Here is an 18779-nt window from a genome sequence, read left to right as displayed (position 1 = left end):
GGCTAACATGGTTATCTAAATTAGCACTGAATGAAAACCTGGGTGTCTTATATCCCAGGTGACTTCCATAATTGCTTGCAGTCCATTTAAAAAACAACAGCAGGTGTTCCATAGCGCATTGCATATTCATTATGCTGGTGATGGCTTCAATACTTTGGCATTTGAGGAGCTGGGATGGAGTATGTGAAATGAAGGCTTGGATCTCTGCTGCAAGCCAGGAAACACAAGCTAAAAATGAATTACCGGTTTGCTAGGTGAGCAACTGAGCATTCAAGATCTTAGTATTTCTAGATGGCTTACTCTGTTGAATGCTGCCCTCTTCTCCCTGTCAGAAGAATTATGAAATGCAAGATCACGTAAGGAAAATAAAAAGCAGGATGTGTTGCCTTTTGGAACAAAAATTTATCTTTGAAATCAGTAAATGCAATTGTCTCGCCTGTTAGTGATAGGAAATGGTACTTCAGACTGTAACCTAGGTAATGCCTCACACTCTGTTCTATGTTATGCTTCTGTGATGTTGTCCATTCCCTATTTTCATTTCTTTGTCTTTTTTGTCTCTTCTCTAGCCTTTCCTTGTTTGAAGATGGAGAGTCACCATATTCCATGCCAACTGTCAGCAAGTCCCATTCTCAAAAGCTTGAGTTGACCAAAACCAGATAGGTAAGCAGTTCAGCTCCCACACCCCATATGTATTAGGCTGCATTTTGCAGAACTGAAGTTTAATTGCCATCCTGCCATCTACGGGAAGGGTTGAAGTATTTTCTGTTTTGTTTCCATCCTGTGTAGGTACAAAGACACCAATACCAGTGAAGCGTATAAAGCAGATATTGAAGACATATGGTAGCTTCCTCCAACTTCCTTCTCACAGCAAGCACATAAGCAGGTTTTAAGGTATAAATGCCATTAATTTGTTCTCTTGAGAGCCTAGTAAAAGCACATGTGTGATCTGTTGAGTAGCTGAGGCACAAAAGTGCAGTACAGCTGGAAGGAAGGGATGTGAGTGTTCACATCACCTGGCCTGCATTTTATGATTCTCAACACCCAACATATGCCTAACACACTGAGCTCTGCTGACAGGCTGTCTCCCTTTCAAATGGAAAAATATGACCCCACTCATGACACTTCTCTCTGAAATTCCAACCTCAGAGCGATTAAATCTCTTTTGTTCTCTTCTAGGATTCTTCTCTAAGGGATATAAAACTTCTGCACTAGAACAGTTTCGGAAAGCTTAGTTCAGCTTTCAGAATGCCTTATTTTTTCTCTTGTGCCTGACTACTTTCATTAAAGTGTCAGACAATTTGGGAAAAGCCACTTGTGCGATCAGAATAGGGGTAAGACTCCGCAAAAGGGTTTGGTCTGACTCAAACTTATGAGAGGTATTGTAGCAACACTCATAAATCTGATGTTATTTGCTGTCCTTTGCTAGAATTATGTGGTTCATACCATCATTCCTTGTTGCTGGAGAGTTCAGAAACATTTTGTAAAACATTAAAAAAAGCCTATTAAAATGCAAAAGCATCACATTAATATGGGGTAAATCACCTAATCTGGAGTCTTTAAGGCAGACTGTGAATTATTCAATACCGTGATAGATTTAGCCAGCACAACACAGCAAGCCTCTGATTAGCCCCAGGATAAATTTTGAGAGGTCATTAAGATCAATGTATTCCTTTAAATGTATCCTGTGTGTGAGTGTATGTGAAAGTGGAGAAAAAAAAAAAAAAGCTAAAAGGAAAACGTAAGTCTTAGGAAGGACAATCAAAAGAGATCCCAGTCTTACAGGTTGTAATAAAACATGGCTGATACCAGACCCAGCTGAAATAGCCAGAAGGCAAAACCATGTCTTGTGTTGTCCTCCTTACAACAACAATTAGGAGAATGGAGTTTCCAATAAGAGATGTGAGCATGAACCCCTGATAACTGAGTGTCAAAGACCATTTATCAAGGACCAGGTAAATAAACAAACCTGATTCCAGTGGAGCTGCTTCAAACAAAATGGAAAGCAAACACAGTTTTAGCAATACCCAATCATCACTAACTCATGCATGCAAATCTGTTCAGTATTTGTAGAGGAAGAAAAACATACAAACAAAATATACCGAGGGTATTTGTATGCTCATTTAATGACTTTTAAATTTATTTTTTTTATTTAATCACAGATGATACCAAGTAGAGTCTTTCAGGGCGAGTGTTTGGTCTTGTTAATCTGACTAGGAGATGCATTACAACTACTTTTGGCTGTATATTGCCTGTCCTGTTTGCTTCTAGCACAGAAAGGAGCACTGTACCCACAAATGTGTTTAATCAGCTATAGGACCTTCTTGCTGCTGCATGTGTAATCAACTTCTGCTATTAAGGCTCCTTTGGGAGCTGGTAAATGAGTAGCATATGTAATTTCTTCATTAGCATACCTGCTTACTCCCAGCTGTGCTTTGAAGTAGATTGAGGCAGGCTTCCCATCCAGCAAACTTGGCTCCTAGACTGGATCCATCACAGTGGCAAGTACCAACCTTATGAAACTTAGGTGACCTATAGTTGTTTATATATGTTCTGGTTTCCATCTAAATCTTTGGAGAGTTCAAGAGCATGTTCCTAGGGTTTGTGCATTGGAGGTTATCACATGCAGTTCTACTTCAGAGTGCTTAAGTTTGCTTTAGGATGGTATCTGTGCACTACTGAGCTCAGTGCACAGAAGTGAGATCCTTACCACAGCTTCTTTCCTGCCATTCCACATGTAAAAGTACACTTGGAGTATATTGGTAAGTCATATATTGACTTTTAGATTGTCAGTGAACTGAATGCATGTAATGTCTTTACACATTTCCTAAGGCAACTCTAATATCCAGGTGTAGTGAAAAGTCAGGATGAATAGGATGTATATATTGACAAAAGCCTCTTATTTGGCTCTGACCCACAGCTCTGGCATTTCTTTAAAAAAAAAAAAAAAAAATTAGGGAACACAGTGAACTTGCTAAGCTACCAGGCAAATTTTAAGACCATTTTGAAATAGCTTTTCCATAAATACCCGTTTCCTTATGTTTTCTGCTTCTCACTCTGCTCACTTTCAGAGCTCTGTAGCAAAGCAGAGTTCCTCCTACAATACACTTCTGCTCTTTTTTTATGTTGTTGCTCTAAATTTTATAGTAGCCACAAAGCTATCTGTGATCTTTCCCTGAAAAAGCTTTACCATCACAGATACTGTTTTGTGTCTGTTAGAGTGGCATAAAACCTTTGAGAAGGTAGCCCTGAAAGATTTTCAGATAGTTTCTAACTGTGCTCCTGAGGCATTGGTACAACACGACTGGCTTTTTATGGCATAAATTACAGAAGTGACATGAAAACAGATGACTTTATTAAAACAGAGTGAATCACTGATGACATTTAAGTCTAATTAAGTCAGGCTATTCAGCTTAATGATTTTGTTCCAGAGGAGGTAACTATTTTGGAATGCATAATGTTTAACACAGATCTTCTGGAATAGGGTATTGTACCTAGAGGTGCCATTATCAGGGTCTGTAACAGCAAATGCTTTCACTTAAAAGGCTGTGCCAAGTTAAATCACAGTGAAATTTGTCCTAGCCGTTTGATAATCCTGTCCCAAAATGTTGTCATGCTTGAATAAACAGGTGTGGTGGGAGGAAGGTAAAGGATATTCACAATGGCAAGGTGAGTCTATTTGTAGCCTGGAATAAGATGGGTAAAGTGAAAAACGTAGTTGTCATCCTCACCTATGAAAATGCCCTATAGTTTTATGTTCAAAAAATACAGAAGTGAAATTTATTTTGGTCTCAGTAACAAAAGTACCCCCAATTAAGGGGAAAGTTGATAGATGCTGTCCCTTCCAGTGACATTTAACTCCTATTAAATGTTCACCAGTGCCCTTGTTGGCTTTTCTTGCTTCTCTAATGGGCTGCAGCATTTTTGCCTCTATGCAGCCAAGACACGCTTGTAGTTAATTTTAATTTGCAGTCTTTGCCTGCAGCTTGGTAGTTCAAGGATATTTTGTTGTGTAAACTAGAGATTGCTCCTCTGACACAGCTGCTGTTATACAGACAACCTTCCTGGAAATTAAACCTTAGACTCCTTCCTTCAGCACTAAGTGCCTGCTTGCTGCTCAGACACTTGAAGAGGAAATGCTGTTTATTTCTTCAGCGGAGTGTGTTTAAATAGCCCTGTTATCAGTGATGGCAGGCAATGCTGAAAGGGGCCAGTACATGCGTGTATTCTGTATTTGCACCTTCTGGGACTTTAGGTATTAGGTGGATAGATTGCATACATAGCTTTTTTTCCCCCAACCTGCTATCCTGCAGTAAGGACAAAGTTGCTAGTTGGCAACAAGAAAGTTCTTGACCCAAATTCTTGGGAGAGGGGAGGGGGACAAGGAAGGAGAAAGAGGGAGGAGGAATTGTTTAGTTTAGGGTTTTGTTTTCTAATTTTCTTCGGTGTTTTTTGCTGATGATACTAAGTGTAGCAGAAAGCAGAACTATAGGTGTCAGCACTTGAAATGGTTTGTGATGACTGCACAGAGTAAGGATTATATCTGTAACGTTCCTATCATCAAATGGCACCCTTTGCAAGTCTTTCACTTACTGAAGTGTTTCCTTGAGTGCTTTTGGCAAAGGTGTAGCAGGATTGTATGAAAGTTCTGAAATACTCTTTAGCAAGTGCCTCTTCTAAAAACACATTTCTGTATAGGGTAATTGGGCATGTTGAGTTTCCTCAGTTCAAGTGTTCAAAATTTGTCATATGAATGCAGAGAGTTACAATTACAAGGACAAAGCACATGTACATTTTTCATACCCTTTTATCTGCAAGTTTACCATCTTTCCTATTTTGATTTGAACAGTATCAGTATCTCAAATTGCTCCTTGTTATTATAGTTGTGTTACAAGAAGCAATTGGCACTGGACTCCAAAACATGAAGTGATGCACTCGGTTCATTACAAATATTAGGTTCTTTCTTAGGCAGTAGTGACCTATGTACAAAACCAAAATAAGATAAAAACCCCAACCAAAATCAGTTAACCAGACAAAACAATGCCACATGCAGATAAATAAATAATTACTAAACTCAGATTCATTTTACTACATCCACAATATGTGAATACAGCTATCACTTTTTTTCCTTCATGGAAAGTTGTCATCTGTTGTGTCCTTGCTTCACTGTAAAATTGCACTTGATCTATCAAATCACACATGCAATATTAAACACAGGCAATGGATTCATGCACAGCAAATGTTACGTAAATTGTTGAGACAATTCTAAGTCCTAATTTATGTCACTGAACAAATCTTCTGTGTTTGTTCCTCCAGCTAACTTTACCACTCACATGGTTCATTTATTGTTCTGATCAGGAACCTTTAAACTTACAATCCTTTTCTAAAGCCAGCAGGGCATTCCTAAATGGACCTCAATCAGAAGAATGGACATGCATTTCATTGCAATACATATAATTTGTATATTGCCTGTAAATTCACCTTCATTGCTAGACTTTGTCAAACACAGAAACATGCAGTGAAGGGTAATCTTCTAGCTTTATAGTCCAGGAGACAGGCATAATCATGAGTGGTTAATATAGAAATAGCCAACTTTGTTTACACAGAGTGTTATACTGGCCAACTGCCAGGAATCCAAGTACTACACTTGATTTATGTAGATATTTGCATAGTCTTATAATCTAGAATAAATTTTGCTGATATTAGCAACTTTATTGCAAGTGGAAATAAAAGTATTAATACCACTGCAGTAAACAGCACCAGATTATTTGTTTTGCCTTCTGTGTTTGTTTCATCAGGAATGCTTAATTCCACATTTCCCTCTACATCTAGCAAGCTGGGTGCCAGAGGCACTAATTGGCTGCATGGCTCTAGAGGGCATAGGGTGGCATCAGATACTGAGATCTGTCTTCTTCCTTTCATTTTCATGGAAGTCTTGTCAAAGTGTTATCTAAAAAGACAGCGGGAAGAAAGAAGTTCCAGCTCTCTTCAAGATTCATGATGCTGCAGAGGCTACACCAGTTGTCCTGTTCAGACAATCGTATGACAATACAAGAGGTCTCTAGTACAACCTCCTGCTCAAATCAGGGCCAGTTATGGGATCAGACCCATAGGTTGCTCAGGGTTTTAACCAATTAGGTATTGTAAATCTCAAGGGCTGGAGACTGCAGAGCCTTCTGTGAGCAATGTGTTCCTGTGACTGTCCTCATGAGGAAAAAAGGTCTGAACCTCTACTGTTTCAATTTATGCCCATTGCCTCTTGTCCTCCCACCATGCACCACTGTTAAGAGTCTGGCTTCATCTTCTTGCTAACCCCCTTGTAGTTACTGCAAGGCTGCTGTCATGTTCTGCCCGAACAAGACCTCATCTCTTATCCTTCCCTCATAGGGCAAGAGTTCCAGCTTCCAACCATCCTAGTGGCTCTCCACTGAACATCCTCCAGGTTATCCATGTTTTTCCTGTGTTGAGGGATCTAAAACTGGACACAGCATCTAGATGTGCTTTAATGAGTACTGAATAGTGAGCATGTCAATCTACTGGACGTGCTCCTTTTCGTACAGCCCAGGGTGCTGTTGGCCTTCCTTGCTGCCAAGCATGCAGCTGAGTCATGTTCAGCACACTGCTCATCACAGCCCCCAGGTTCTTCTCAGCATTGCTGCTTCCCAGACAGTCAGTTTCTGGTCTGTCTTGATCCTGGATCTTTTCCTTCCCAGGGGAAGGACTCTAGATTTGTACCAAAAACTTTGGGTTGTTGTCAGCCCATTCATTCCTCCAGTCTGTGTAGTCCTCATGAATGGCAGCTTTGCTTTCAAGCAGGGCTTTCCTGCTAAAGAGAGGAGGGTCCTCCTCCCCAGCCGAGTTTGGTGTTATCTGCAAACTTGCCAGTATGCCCTCCATCACCTCCTCTATGTCGTTTACAAAGATGTCAAACAGGATAGGTCCCAAGGTTGTCACTTGCAGTACTGCAGTAGCCACCAGCCTCTAGGTGGTGTACATCACATTAATCACTGTCCTCTGAGCCTAATCATCCAACCAGTTATTGTTATTTACCCATCTTCTTGTTCACCCATCCAGACCATAACATCCTGTAGGATGTCAACTGGAGGAGACGGTGTCAAAAGCCTTGCTAAAGTTGAGGCCATTGCTCTCCCATTTCTCCAAAGATCCAGTCATTGCAGCACAGAAGGCGAACAGGTTGGTCAGACATGATTTATTCTTGTTCAATCCAAACTGTTCCTAATCACTTCTCCCTGATGCACGTAGAAATGTGTTTCGAGTTCCCTGCATAGCCAAGAGAGTCATGAAGCATCTACTTGTTTTCCTGAATATCAGGGTGGATCATTCCTGCACTTGGAGGATGCTGACCTTGAAGACCTGCCATTTTCCAGAGATCCTTGGCCCTTCAGAGCTGCCTCCCCTGGGAACCCCCTTACAGTCCCCTGAATAAAACGACATCTGTTCACCCGAGGCCTACCTGAGTAGTCTGCTACTGTCCTTCGTCACACCTGTCAGGATCTTGAACTGCACTATTCCATGGCCACTATTGCCAAAGCTACTGCTGACTACCGTAGCTCCAGCTAGTTCTTCCGTGTTAGTGACTAGCAGATAGAGCTGTGTATCACCTTTGGTTTGCCATGCTGTATTGGTATCAAGAAAGTACCTTTGGTTCCACAGACTTATTCTGCTGGGAGACTGCATCTGAATTTTGTTGCTTGCAGTCAACTTCAGGCAAATGTTTGAAGCACTCAGATATACTAAAATTGATTTTTTTATTTTCTTTACTTGTTTTCCAAAAGGTTTTTCTGGGTTATAGATCTCTGATGCAACTTGGCTGTGGTTGGGTAGACCTTTAGCAGTCACATCAGTACAGCTTCATCCTAACAAATCCTGCCAGACCTAAACTAGGTCTATAACCAGCTGTACGCAGCAGCCTCCTCTATTTGGATGCCTTACTGACTACCTTAATCCCAGGATACAGATGCAGATCCCACACTGCCAATAGTAATCCCTATTACAGAGTATGCTGGTTAGATTCTAAGGGCAGAAACTGAAGGCTTGGAGGAAATATATGAGGTTTTTTTGACTTTGAAAAATGGCAGTGTGATTGCCATCCAGAAGGAACATTCTCTGCGTCTGACTCTGAGGAGCATGCTTTTTCAAAGATGCCATGCTTTGCTACTGTTTGCAGTGTGAGAGGTCTGAGTAATCCTTAAACACAAGGACTCTTATAAGGTCCTGGCATTATCTGTAGAAGACAGTGGACCTCTTAAACACAGGCAAAAGCTTTTAGAACTTTCTAAACCCACCAACAGACTTCACTGACTTTCCAATAGCTCATGCACCTTTACCTACCAAAAGTTAAATGTTGCATTCTAATTCTCTTTAATTGGAAAAAGCAGAAATGAGTTACTGCAGACTGTCACTGGAAAGCTGGTTTGTACTGCATGACAAAGATATGATGAGTGTATTGTCTTTTATATAAAAATCAAAGGAAGGATTTTATTTTTACTTCGAAGTGGATAGGTGATAAAAAAAGGAGATACTGTTTGAAGTTATACTTGGAGCAACTTATGTGAACTACGTTAAATATGACCCCCTTCTTCTCTTTAATGTCGATCCATCTACTTGATCTTGGCTCCTACACATTCATATTTCCTTGAAATGTTCCTTAATAGCTTTCAGGTCAAAAGTGCAGATTCAGAAAGGCCTCCATGATTAAAGGTTATATAATTGTTTTGTACAATCAAGTGTTGGTTGTTAAGTATTTGAGGAAGTCTCTCTTGTTTGGTAATAGCGTGCAGTGAATTGCATGTTCTTCAACAAAAGTTAAACACCTGTCTTTGCTGTCCCCTGTTGCTGTGTATTTTAAGAAGAAAGAGCAATGAGTTTATGCTCAAAGACTGACATAAGTTTGGAATATAAAGTAAGAGTGCTATCTAAGGAAATATAAAGATCTAACTCTTAATTTTGAAATGCATATTAATTTTTTTAAGCAGCTTAACAGTATTTGGTTTTCCCTCTCTAATTGCTCAAAGGAAAAGTAGTATATATCCTTTCTGATAACCAGAGAAACAAGGATACAGGAGTTCTACTCACAGACAAAAAGAGAGTATTTCTTATCTGTTTTGAAGGCAGGCACAAGCTCACTATGCTCAAACTGCAATTTGGATAGATTCAATAGTGGGGCACTGAGCTCAGGGTATGTCCTGCTGAGAAACTAATGGCTTCTACTTGGTTTGGAGCAAGAAGAGTGAGCCTGCTTGCTTGCAGAATACCATGTAGAAATTAACAGTAAAATGAGAACTCCAGGTTTTATTATGGTTCTCGGTCTACTAATAGACTTCTCCCCCACACCCACACCCCCCTTTGCAGAGGTTGTGTATTGCCAATTGGTTGCCTACACTGCCATTGAAGAAAAAGAATGAAAAGCCAAAGAAGGGAGGAGTTTGTCATGTTTAGGTGAAGTTCCATTTCACTCTTGCATTAGACAGCAAACTTATACAGTTTTCTAAATATAAGTGGTAGGACCCACATAAGTGGTGTGTCCTGTCCTGCATCTGCAAAGTCATTCACATATTAGCCCGTGTTAAAACCCCATCCTTTGAGATAGACAGCCACCAAGGTCTTTGAAGTGGCAGGTACAAATTAAGGACTGCAGCAAGTAATATATGTTGAATGTGTTTGACAGAGTGTTACCACAGGGAACAGGGAACCAACAAGGAAGATTAGTATAAGTGGAGAAAAGTAACTTGTAGGGTTGATCTGAAATACATCCTTTCATGCGAAACTGTATCTGCAAACAATCTCCCTCTGACCTTCTTACTAAGCAAACTAATAATTTGAAAATAAAGGATGTACTAGGACACCAATTGGTATGGTTATGGTAAACTTCCTATTTTCTGAAAGCAAATCCCAGTGTCCTGTTTCAGTTCATTCTGCGTCAAAACTAACCTTCAATTTGCTGAAGTGAGAGAATTCTGTAAAGGAGTAGAATAAATGCTGATAGAACTAGTAGTTTTGGAAAGAAAAGGAGTAATTGCTCATTACTTTGGGCAGTAAAGTGTAAATCCTTTCTTTGTCCTCCACTGCAATAGTCTCATTATTAAAATTGAATAACTTGACTACGTGTAAGTACAGTATGTGGTCAATTTCTAGAATAACAGATCTCAGATATACTCATCCTTAGGATCTTATATGCAGATTAACCTATCTTTGAACAAACATTTTCTAAATAGTATGGAATGCCCTTACACCAGCTCCTTCTTTTGTTTTCACAGGTGCTCAAGTTAATTCTTTAGGTTCTACTTTGCAATTCTCTCCTTTGTACTTGAGTGATGTACACCCAAGCACACGTCACATCCTGCTTCCACTTCTTCCACCACCAAGTGTCTTGAAAGGGCATTTCAAGAGCCAGAGAGACTATCTGTACTGAATTATTTTCAAGAGTCTTTTCAAATCTTTCTCAAGCAGAAGTCCCACTGCTCCCATCAAGTCCCTCTCTGAGACTTTAATTTCCTTCCCTAAGCCTTCTTGTTGCCATTCTTTCTCCAAATCTCACAAGTGTTACTAACTTAAGGAAGAAATTTGAAAGGCTCTGTCACAAGCTTTTTCCATCATCTCACCTTCTTTTCTCCTAGTAGCTTTTGTTCCCAGTCTTTTCCAGATTTGTTTCCTTCCCTAGTGATGTGCATGACTGAACTACTCCCTTCTCTCCTTCATCTGTCTGGTGGTTCCCTCTATCCATGTCCTAAATGCATTTTGATGTTCCATGTCCTTAAACATACAAAAGTTATGCCATAAAAATTCCATTCTTTTGCATCTTGAGTATTGTTTGATGATAATCTGTAACCTTTCTCTACCTTCTACATATCCTCATTGTTCCCTACGGCTCTCTACAATCACCTTGTGCCTGACAAATCATGGTTTTGTTTCACTCAGTCTTCTGTCTCTCTCTTCTGTGGTCACGTGCTTCATCCCAACGCTTCACCAAGCCAAATCTCTGACTGGTCCCTTGTGTGTAGTCATCAGTGACAGCCTCAGTGCCCTGTTCGCTTGCTCTGCTTCACTTTTACTGACTGCTATGTTACCTCCCAGCCTCTGGGTATCTCCTTTTTGTTATTCCAATCCTTCCTGAAAGCAGATTTCATCAGAGCTGTTCTCACTAGCCTGCCCTCACCATTCTATTGTTATTTACAGGCCTTTTAATGACAGGAGAAAAAGTAGAAAGCAAAAAGAAAATGAATGGGAGCGTTGTAAGTTGTCACTTTCTCTGCATCTTCAAAAGAGTCATTTGGTATCCGTTGTTCTTCAGGATAAAGTAGGACAGCGACTGTCTTCTAGAGCACCACAAATACTACTGGTGCCTAAGAAATATTGCTAATAACTGTAACTGGTCCTTTCTTCTAAGCAGTCACTAGGAATTGTCTATGTATAGGGGTTGTATAATCAGGCTGCTGTCTCAGGGGCCTGCTGTTAGTATCTCTGTCTCCCTTGTGAGCAGCAGAAAATGACTGTATTAATAATGAACTGTGATGCTTGAGATTTTCACCTCCTTGCTAACAAGAAAAAGCCAAAGGAAATGTATGCAAGAGATCCTTGCCTGTAGTGAAGGTGTCATTTTCATGCAGTTCTAAAACACTCTTTAGACTCTTTGTATTGTATAAGAAGCTGCCGTGACACACACAGTCAATGTGGCTGAGAAACAAGGGGTCACTTCTGTGGGACATGAATACTATTTCCCGAGGTACTCGTGTACTACATACACAGTTGCTCACTTGCTAGCTGAAGAAGTGGGATTCTGCTACCAACTACAGCAGAAAGGGAGTTCGGTCTACACTTTCTATTTCAAAAGTTGGTTGGGAAAGGTATTAAGCTTTCTGAAAAATGTGGCTCCACTGCTGAACAAAATACATAGAGTGGCTTAAGAATTAAGTCACTTTCACAAATGTGGGTTCAGCTGTAAGAGAGCCCAGATAATTCAGTGGTTTTCCTCTTTCAGCTTTCAGCATAAACTGGGGATTTGGTGAATGGCTTATCTGAAAACAGGGTCCTTGTTTTGTATCTTAATTCATGGCAGGAAAATGTATGCCCGCATTTCAACTCAATGTGTATTTTTAATGGCTTTACAGATAGCTTCCTGCACCAGATTGTATTATATAACAGCCACATCTCCCTGGTGCAGTTCAGAATAGGATACAATGGAATATGGACACAACAGGATCAAATGAACTTTCAGCAAGGAGGGAACAATTACAGAGTCTTTGAAAGTCCATTTGTGCTACACTAAACTCTTTGTTCTTTAATAAGAATACTATTAAATTACAAAACTCCCTTTATCTCAAATAAGGGGTTTTCTCTTGGGTTGTTTTTTTGCTTGGGCTTTTGTTTGTCTGGGTGTTGTTTTTTCTTGTTGGAGGGGGGAGGGGAAGTGGTTGTTGTGGGTTTTTTCCCCCTGAGGACTGCTACCACACATTCTAGCTTATAAGGAAAGCCTACTTCTCCACAGTCAGTCTGAATTCTTGTTTTCCAAAGATTTAAAACAGAGCAGTGCCAGAAACATTAGCAGGATTCTTTATGGGCAACTCTTTTTTTCCCTTTTAACAAAACAGACTTCTGAACAGATTAGGAGGACATTTACTAGGGATATAAAAGCAGAGAATACCTAGCCTGAAAGCGTGTTTACAACATTGCTGTGTGGTCACTTGTACCAATGGAAAATACTCAGATTTAGCAGCACTTCTTTACCCTTTCAGTAAAGATCTAAACAGCCATACAAGCCCCCACAAAACAGTGGGGAAGCTCTTAGGATTCAGCATATTGATGCTGTCTGCAGTTCATGCTGGAAGAATTCCCAGCAGAGGTTTTGTATCTGAAGGTTATTACTGCTAGCTTTTAACATACATACAATATCTCGTTCCAAAGTGAGGGACAAAACAAAATTTGTATATGACTTCTAATGGTAGAAACTACTCCACTATCAAAAGGAGAAAATAGGGGTTTTTTCAGTTATTTTTTTACTTTGTAAAGTGAATGATACACTGTTACTTAGGTCTGGAAGTGACTTTTCTTGGCTGTCACACATGAAACCTCTTGAGACATTGAACATTTGTTGTTGCCAGTAGGTACTAACATGCTTTGTTTCTCACTAGTAGGCAACTATTTCCATTAGATCCTAATACTTTAGGCGAGAGAAAGTGAGAGAGACACTGAGGGAGAGCAAATTCCTCTAGAAATACACAGCTTGTTTACAAACCTTCCACAGCCTGAACTAAGCCAACAGGAGGTCTCTAAATTAGCTATTGGAAAAGCATTTCAGGTTAGTTTGTGTGGTGGAATGGAATTGATAAGATAAGTTGCTTGTCTGTACCCCCTGAGCTGATTAGCTCAGGAAGAGTACACACAGTGTTACAATTAGCATTCAAAGCCTAGTCATCTGTACACTGGCACAGAGAACAGTCTCTGTGGGAGGCTTAACTGGGAGAATTATTCTTTCTTCTATGCTGTTTATAGTTCGTTGGGCTTTAAAGGATCCAAAGCCTTTAAAAGAGACTAGGTCTTCAGGAAATCATTCAAGATGCTAGAAGCTGAAGTGCTTGGCAATTGGCTGGACTGATAGCAACTGCTGTATTGCTCTCTATCAAGCCTGGCATTTTGCACTGCAAAAAAAATTGTTTATCAATAACACATCTAAAATAATGTCAACTAGTCAGGATTCAGTAGCAAGACAATACAATGTGTTAAATGTGACAGTTCTTGCAATGTTGCAGTTGTTAATATAGATGCAAAAAACCTGAAAAATTGAACAAATTAGTGAACCTATAGTAATATTAATGTCCTGGTTTTGCATCTATAACAACAGGTATTTTTACCCCTGCATCTAAACAAGAAATCAAAATTTAAATAAATGAAGCTAAAATACTATGGAGCACAATTATGTGATTTTCTGACATGGACTGTGACATTAACAACTCTATTGCCTGTGGTTGTATCCATACAGGGCCAAAGCCTGAACTTTCTTCTGACCATAGTGTAACTGTCAGTACTAGCGAAACCCAGAAGGAGACTTAGCACTCTTCCCCCAACCAAATTGGGACCCCCAGAGTCCCTTATCTCTAAGTAACATGCACAAAATAAGCTACCTTCAGATATAACCTGCAGGCAGGCTTGAGAGACTGCCAGCCCCACAAGCAATGTTGCGTTTTGATTTGTGCATCCTAAGAGCCCAGGTTTTCAAGGACAGCATCTCCACATGAAAATAGCTATGGGCCACGTCAGTACTTGACAAGCTATCCCTCAATAAAAGGAAAAACAAAAGCCTTAATGCTCTGGGGTTAAGTTGACCTAAAAACTCTCATAAGCTCCCCAAATTAATTTGGATTTTGTTTGTCTTTTGATTTCAAAAAGATATTGCTTCATACCTATTTTGTTACCACTGTGGTTCTTTGCTTTCTAGCTACTACATTACTGCCACATTGCAGGAGCCCGAGTGTTGTAAACACCTGTCCCAAGGGTTGAGAATCCATTCAGGCCATGCCTGACACCAAACGTGGGAGCTACAAATGCTGTAGCCAGCTTGTCTTTCTACTCCTTGCAAGATTGCACCCTGCCTGCATTTCTTCCCACAAATGCCTCACAGAATACATCTTTGAGTATTACCAGGACGATATCCTTTGATAATTAGTCTCTTACAGACTCTAACTGGTTTTAGTGCTCAGAAATGCACTCTGAGCTTAGTCTCAACTCTGTCTTTGCTAGTGTGCTTCTGCGTCTCGGCATCTGCTGAGATTGAGTAATTCCCTCCCTTCATTTATATTTATATTTTGAAGGTATTTATAGAATGAAGCTATGGCCCCTTGAGTTTTCTTTTCTCTAGGTTATATTTATAGACCTTTGAAAATAATCTCTCTTATTTTCTGCTTATCTTCCAATACCTGCATGCTAGTTTTTAGCCGTTGCATTGCTGCTCCCCCCCCAACTCTGTGAGCTTGCTCTGAATTATCCCAAAAGTGGTGATACTGGGACTTATTTTACTGTAACCTTGTTACTTGAAGATTATACAGCCCCAGTAGATATAATACATAATTTATCAACACTCCAGCCTTGAAAAACATTCTTAAATAGTGGCTATCTTCTTACCTTTTAGAAGCTTGCTGCTGTTTCTCCTGCTGCTTGGGACTGGGACTGCCTCTAGCTATCTGTACAGCATTCGGTAGATTTCTAGTTGCCTCTGGATTCCTTTTGTGGTTCTATAATGTGAGATGATTAGAAATAAAGGAAGCAATGACTGAAAAGTGAAGAATCAAGTGTAAAGCCATAATCTCACCAGCTCTGTATTTGTAAGGAACTTAATTTTCACACTGAGCATTCCCAAACTGCTGTAACTGTAAGAGAGTTAGAATTGAAGGTGATAATGATATGGACTGGTGCAGATTTCCCTGAACCATATGCGAGATCAGTAATCTAGGCTCATAAATTCAGTTCAGTAGCTGTCAAAGTGCCTTGAATTATTTAGTTTACTTGTCCAGTGAGAACTCAGAATTATTAAACTTTTGCCAGCTACTGCATGTACATTTATTTTTTTTCACAGCAAATTTTTCCTTGTGTGCAATTGGCATATTTTTAAACACACGATCAGTCATCTTTCTGCTCTCTGACTCATTTTGAGTTCTTATTTTTATATTTTTTCTCCTGTTTTCCCCAAACAACTTAGCTCTAACTTTGCCTCCAAGTTTCATACAGAGCCTTGATCATATCTTAATGCTTATTCTTACCTTAAAATATCTTAAGAATTCGACTGTGTGGTAATGCAAGCTAGATTCAAGAAAGAAGAATATATCTTAAGAATTCGACTGTGTGGTAAAGCAAGCTAGATTCAAGAAAGAAGAATATAATCTCCCTCTTTATTTAGCCAGTTAACTGACTTCTTTTTTTTTTTAACTTCTAAGAACAAGTGAAAATTTAACTTGTTCTGAAATGACTGGGACCTTCATTTACCTCTGTCTGGGCTTTCCTCTGGTGAGATGGCATTTTCTAGAATAAGTCATACCAAAAAGGAGACACTGCTGTAATTTCAAATACTGATAAATATCCAGTTCTTTTTCATGTTGTCACCACTCATGCGAAGCAGTCACAATTCACAGGGCAGCTTCCTGTTGTGTGCTGGGATTTTTCACTCTGTCAGCAGGGCACCATGGTTGGAGCACAGACTGCTTTCCATGTCTTCCCTGGAAGGGAAGTCCTGTGGAGTTCAGATTACCTGCTTTTCTTGCTAGGCAGCCTCTTTGTCACTTTTACCTTAAACTTTTCAGGTGGCTCTAATAAGCCCAGAACTTTTTCTGCAGTTAACAGATTCTTTGGAGTGTAAGCTTGCTATTGTTAGGAGCATCCTTCTCTCTTTATCACCTACTGGCTTCTGATACTTGTAGGAAGAGCTGAGATTTACATGGACCCTTACAGAATCTAGGAGAGAAGTGGCATATTGGAAGTATACTGATTTCTTAAGCACACTTTTCAAAGCGTAACCTAGCACACAAGTAGCAAAGGTAATAAGTCCTTACTAAAACTGTTCTTATGTGGTTTTTTTCTTTTAACTCAAAAGATTTAACCATTTAGATGAGTCAAAAAAAATATACTTAGTATCAACAAATCTCATGGACCCATCTGGGATATTGCAGAGAAGACAGTGAAATTACTTGCCCCTGCAGACAGCAGGATGGCACAGTGATGGTATCAGTGTGCTCCTGAGCCTGCACATCCCATGTTGTTTTAACTTTTTGTGCCGCCTTTTGTCTATGAGTGAAAACTTGGCTTAGAAAGCCATAAAAGTCCAATGGGATGGGATAATTGAAACGATGGAAACTCACAACCAGTGATTTCAGTGACTGGTACACTTGTAAGATTAACTTACACTTTATAGGGGAGCATTTCTCCAAAAGCCTGTTTTCATCATCAGATGGAATATTTTGTACTAGGGTAAGTGGTTTTCAAGCATCATCATCTAAGGCTACATTTTAAAAGCGTACCCTCTTATGTGTGCAAAAGTATGGCATAGAGCACAATTTGTGAATACATCATTGCTGGCGAACCTGGGGGATGTTTGCTGAATTTTAATGCTGTTAATAGGAGCAACAAGCTAATGACATAAAATCACTAGATGAGGAATCAAGGGTTATGCAGCTATGAGGCCATTTGTATAAGGAAATGCTAATTTAAGGTTGAAAATATGTTTCAAATCTTCAGAAATAAGTCTTGGAATAAAAACTTCCAATTTGTCTCCACTTTATCACCAGAAATCTAGGAAGCTGCTGTAAGAATAAGATGAGGAGATGCTGTATAAGCTGCTCTGCAGTACCATAATAGCTTTGCTTACTTCTGTTGCTAAAAAGACAAAGCCCTTTGCCCCCATATTAGTTGTTGAGAAGTGGTAACCTAAATGTAGAACAAATGAAGTGTGCTATCACTAAGGGATTTCCAAAAGGGCATTGTATTAGTGACTGTAAAAGCTGCATGTTGCAGACTGAAAAAACACATATCCCTTTGTTTTTGCTGTTACAGCTTTGACAGGCCCCCTCTTGGAGTGGTTGCTCCTAGGATGCATTAATTCCAGCACTTAAGCTCCCATGTTCAGTGAAATAGAGGCATGAACTGGCCTTTCCAGAAGGAAAAGGTTAATGTTGAAAAACACTGATTTCAGCAATCCATCCTCTCAAGGTAACCCTAGAGTTTATGGCTTGCTGAAGTGTACAGGGTTTCTGTTCCCTTGAAAAATAACTTTCTTTCTGAAGTGATCTACATAGTATTCCCACTCATAAACTGTTTGGTTTTAATTGTCTGATATCTGTGTCAGACGTCTTTGTCACCTGATAGCATGGAGCAGATGTTGACATGCATCTGCATTTTAGATCCTGTTGAGGTGGCAGCCAGAGAGAGACCTGTTCTCATAAAATCTTTCTTTGCCTATGGTCATTCTGGGAGGGGCTTGACAGCACTGCACCGCATAAAGAGATGACTATCAAAAATGGAATAACATGATGTCCTTATCCACTTTGCATCAGTTGTTTCAATTACTCCAATATTATTCAGTAATGATGATGTTAATCAGACAACTGTATCTCATAAAGAACTTTAATTGGGGGTTGAGTAGTAAATCTGAGCAAGGGAAAACTTGGGATCAATATTAGGACCAATTCTTTATAGCAAATGTATTGAGTAGAAAAATTTCACCAGAGAAAGAGTGAAAACGTCATCACTTCAGTTACCTGAAGTGACTAGTCTGGGCTCTTGAGCAATGTTGTAGGAAATGATTTTCCATTGACAATTCAGGAGCATTATTTATCTAGTAGCTGCTGTTTCTGCTTGATATCCTCTGAATCTATCTTTTCCAGCAAGATGGACAGCCACATCTGAGGAGAGTGGACTTTGTGACACCTGAAAGAGGCCCCAGGGCCTTAAAGCTACCAGCAAGGACAAGGAAATGCTCGTGTCTGCCAAAAACCTGCTAGTGCCCCTCATGGCTTCTCTGTGGTTCTGCATGAAGCAAGACCTGCATTTGCAGGTCCTCCTCCTCTTGTTCCAGGTAACTCACCTCCTACTTTCCAAATGAGCATATAGTGGACATATGTGGTATGGGTGAAGTATAGACCACTTACACCAGTTCCAAAACTTCAGCTGAAATACCAATACACAGGTATTTCATTAACTGCTTAGTGTAGTGCTCTGTGACTGCACAGATCATTGCTCCATTCATTGCTTTGCCTTGTCTTGCTTTAAATGATTGGGGCTAA

The 18779-nt window shown here is 39.8% G+C and overlaps 1 long non-coding RNA gene across 1 annotated transcript; it reads left to right on the top strand.

Annotated features, from left to right (window-relative positions):
* Positions 1-571: 571 nt before the first annotated feature.
* Positions 572-18571, top strand: LOC115608229. Its single transcript, XR_003991486.1, has 3 exons — positions 572-660; positions 787-891; positions 18381-18571. It is a non-coding gene; the product is annotated as an uncharacterized LOC115608229 (long non-coding RNA).
* The last annotated feature ends 208 nt before the right edge of the window (positions 18572-18779 follow it).

This window comes from Strigops habroptila, chromosome 1, assembly GCF_004027225.2.
Source record: "Strigops habroptila isolate Jane chromosome 1, bStrHab1.2.pri, whole genome shotgun sequence".
Lineage (NCBI taxonomy): Eukaryota > Metazoa > Chordata > Aves > Psittaciformes > Psittacidae > Strigops > Strigops habroptila.
The sequence above is the reverse complement of the archived record's forward strand: the minus strand, read 5'-3'. Positions and strand labels throughout refer to the sequence as shown.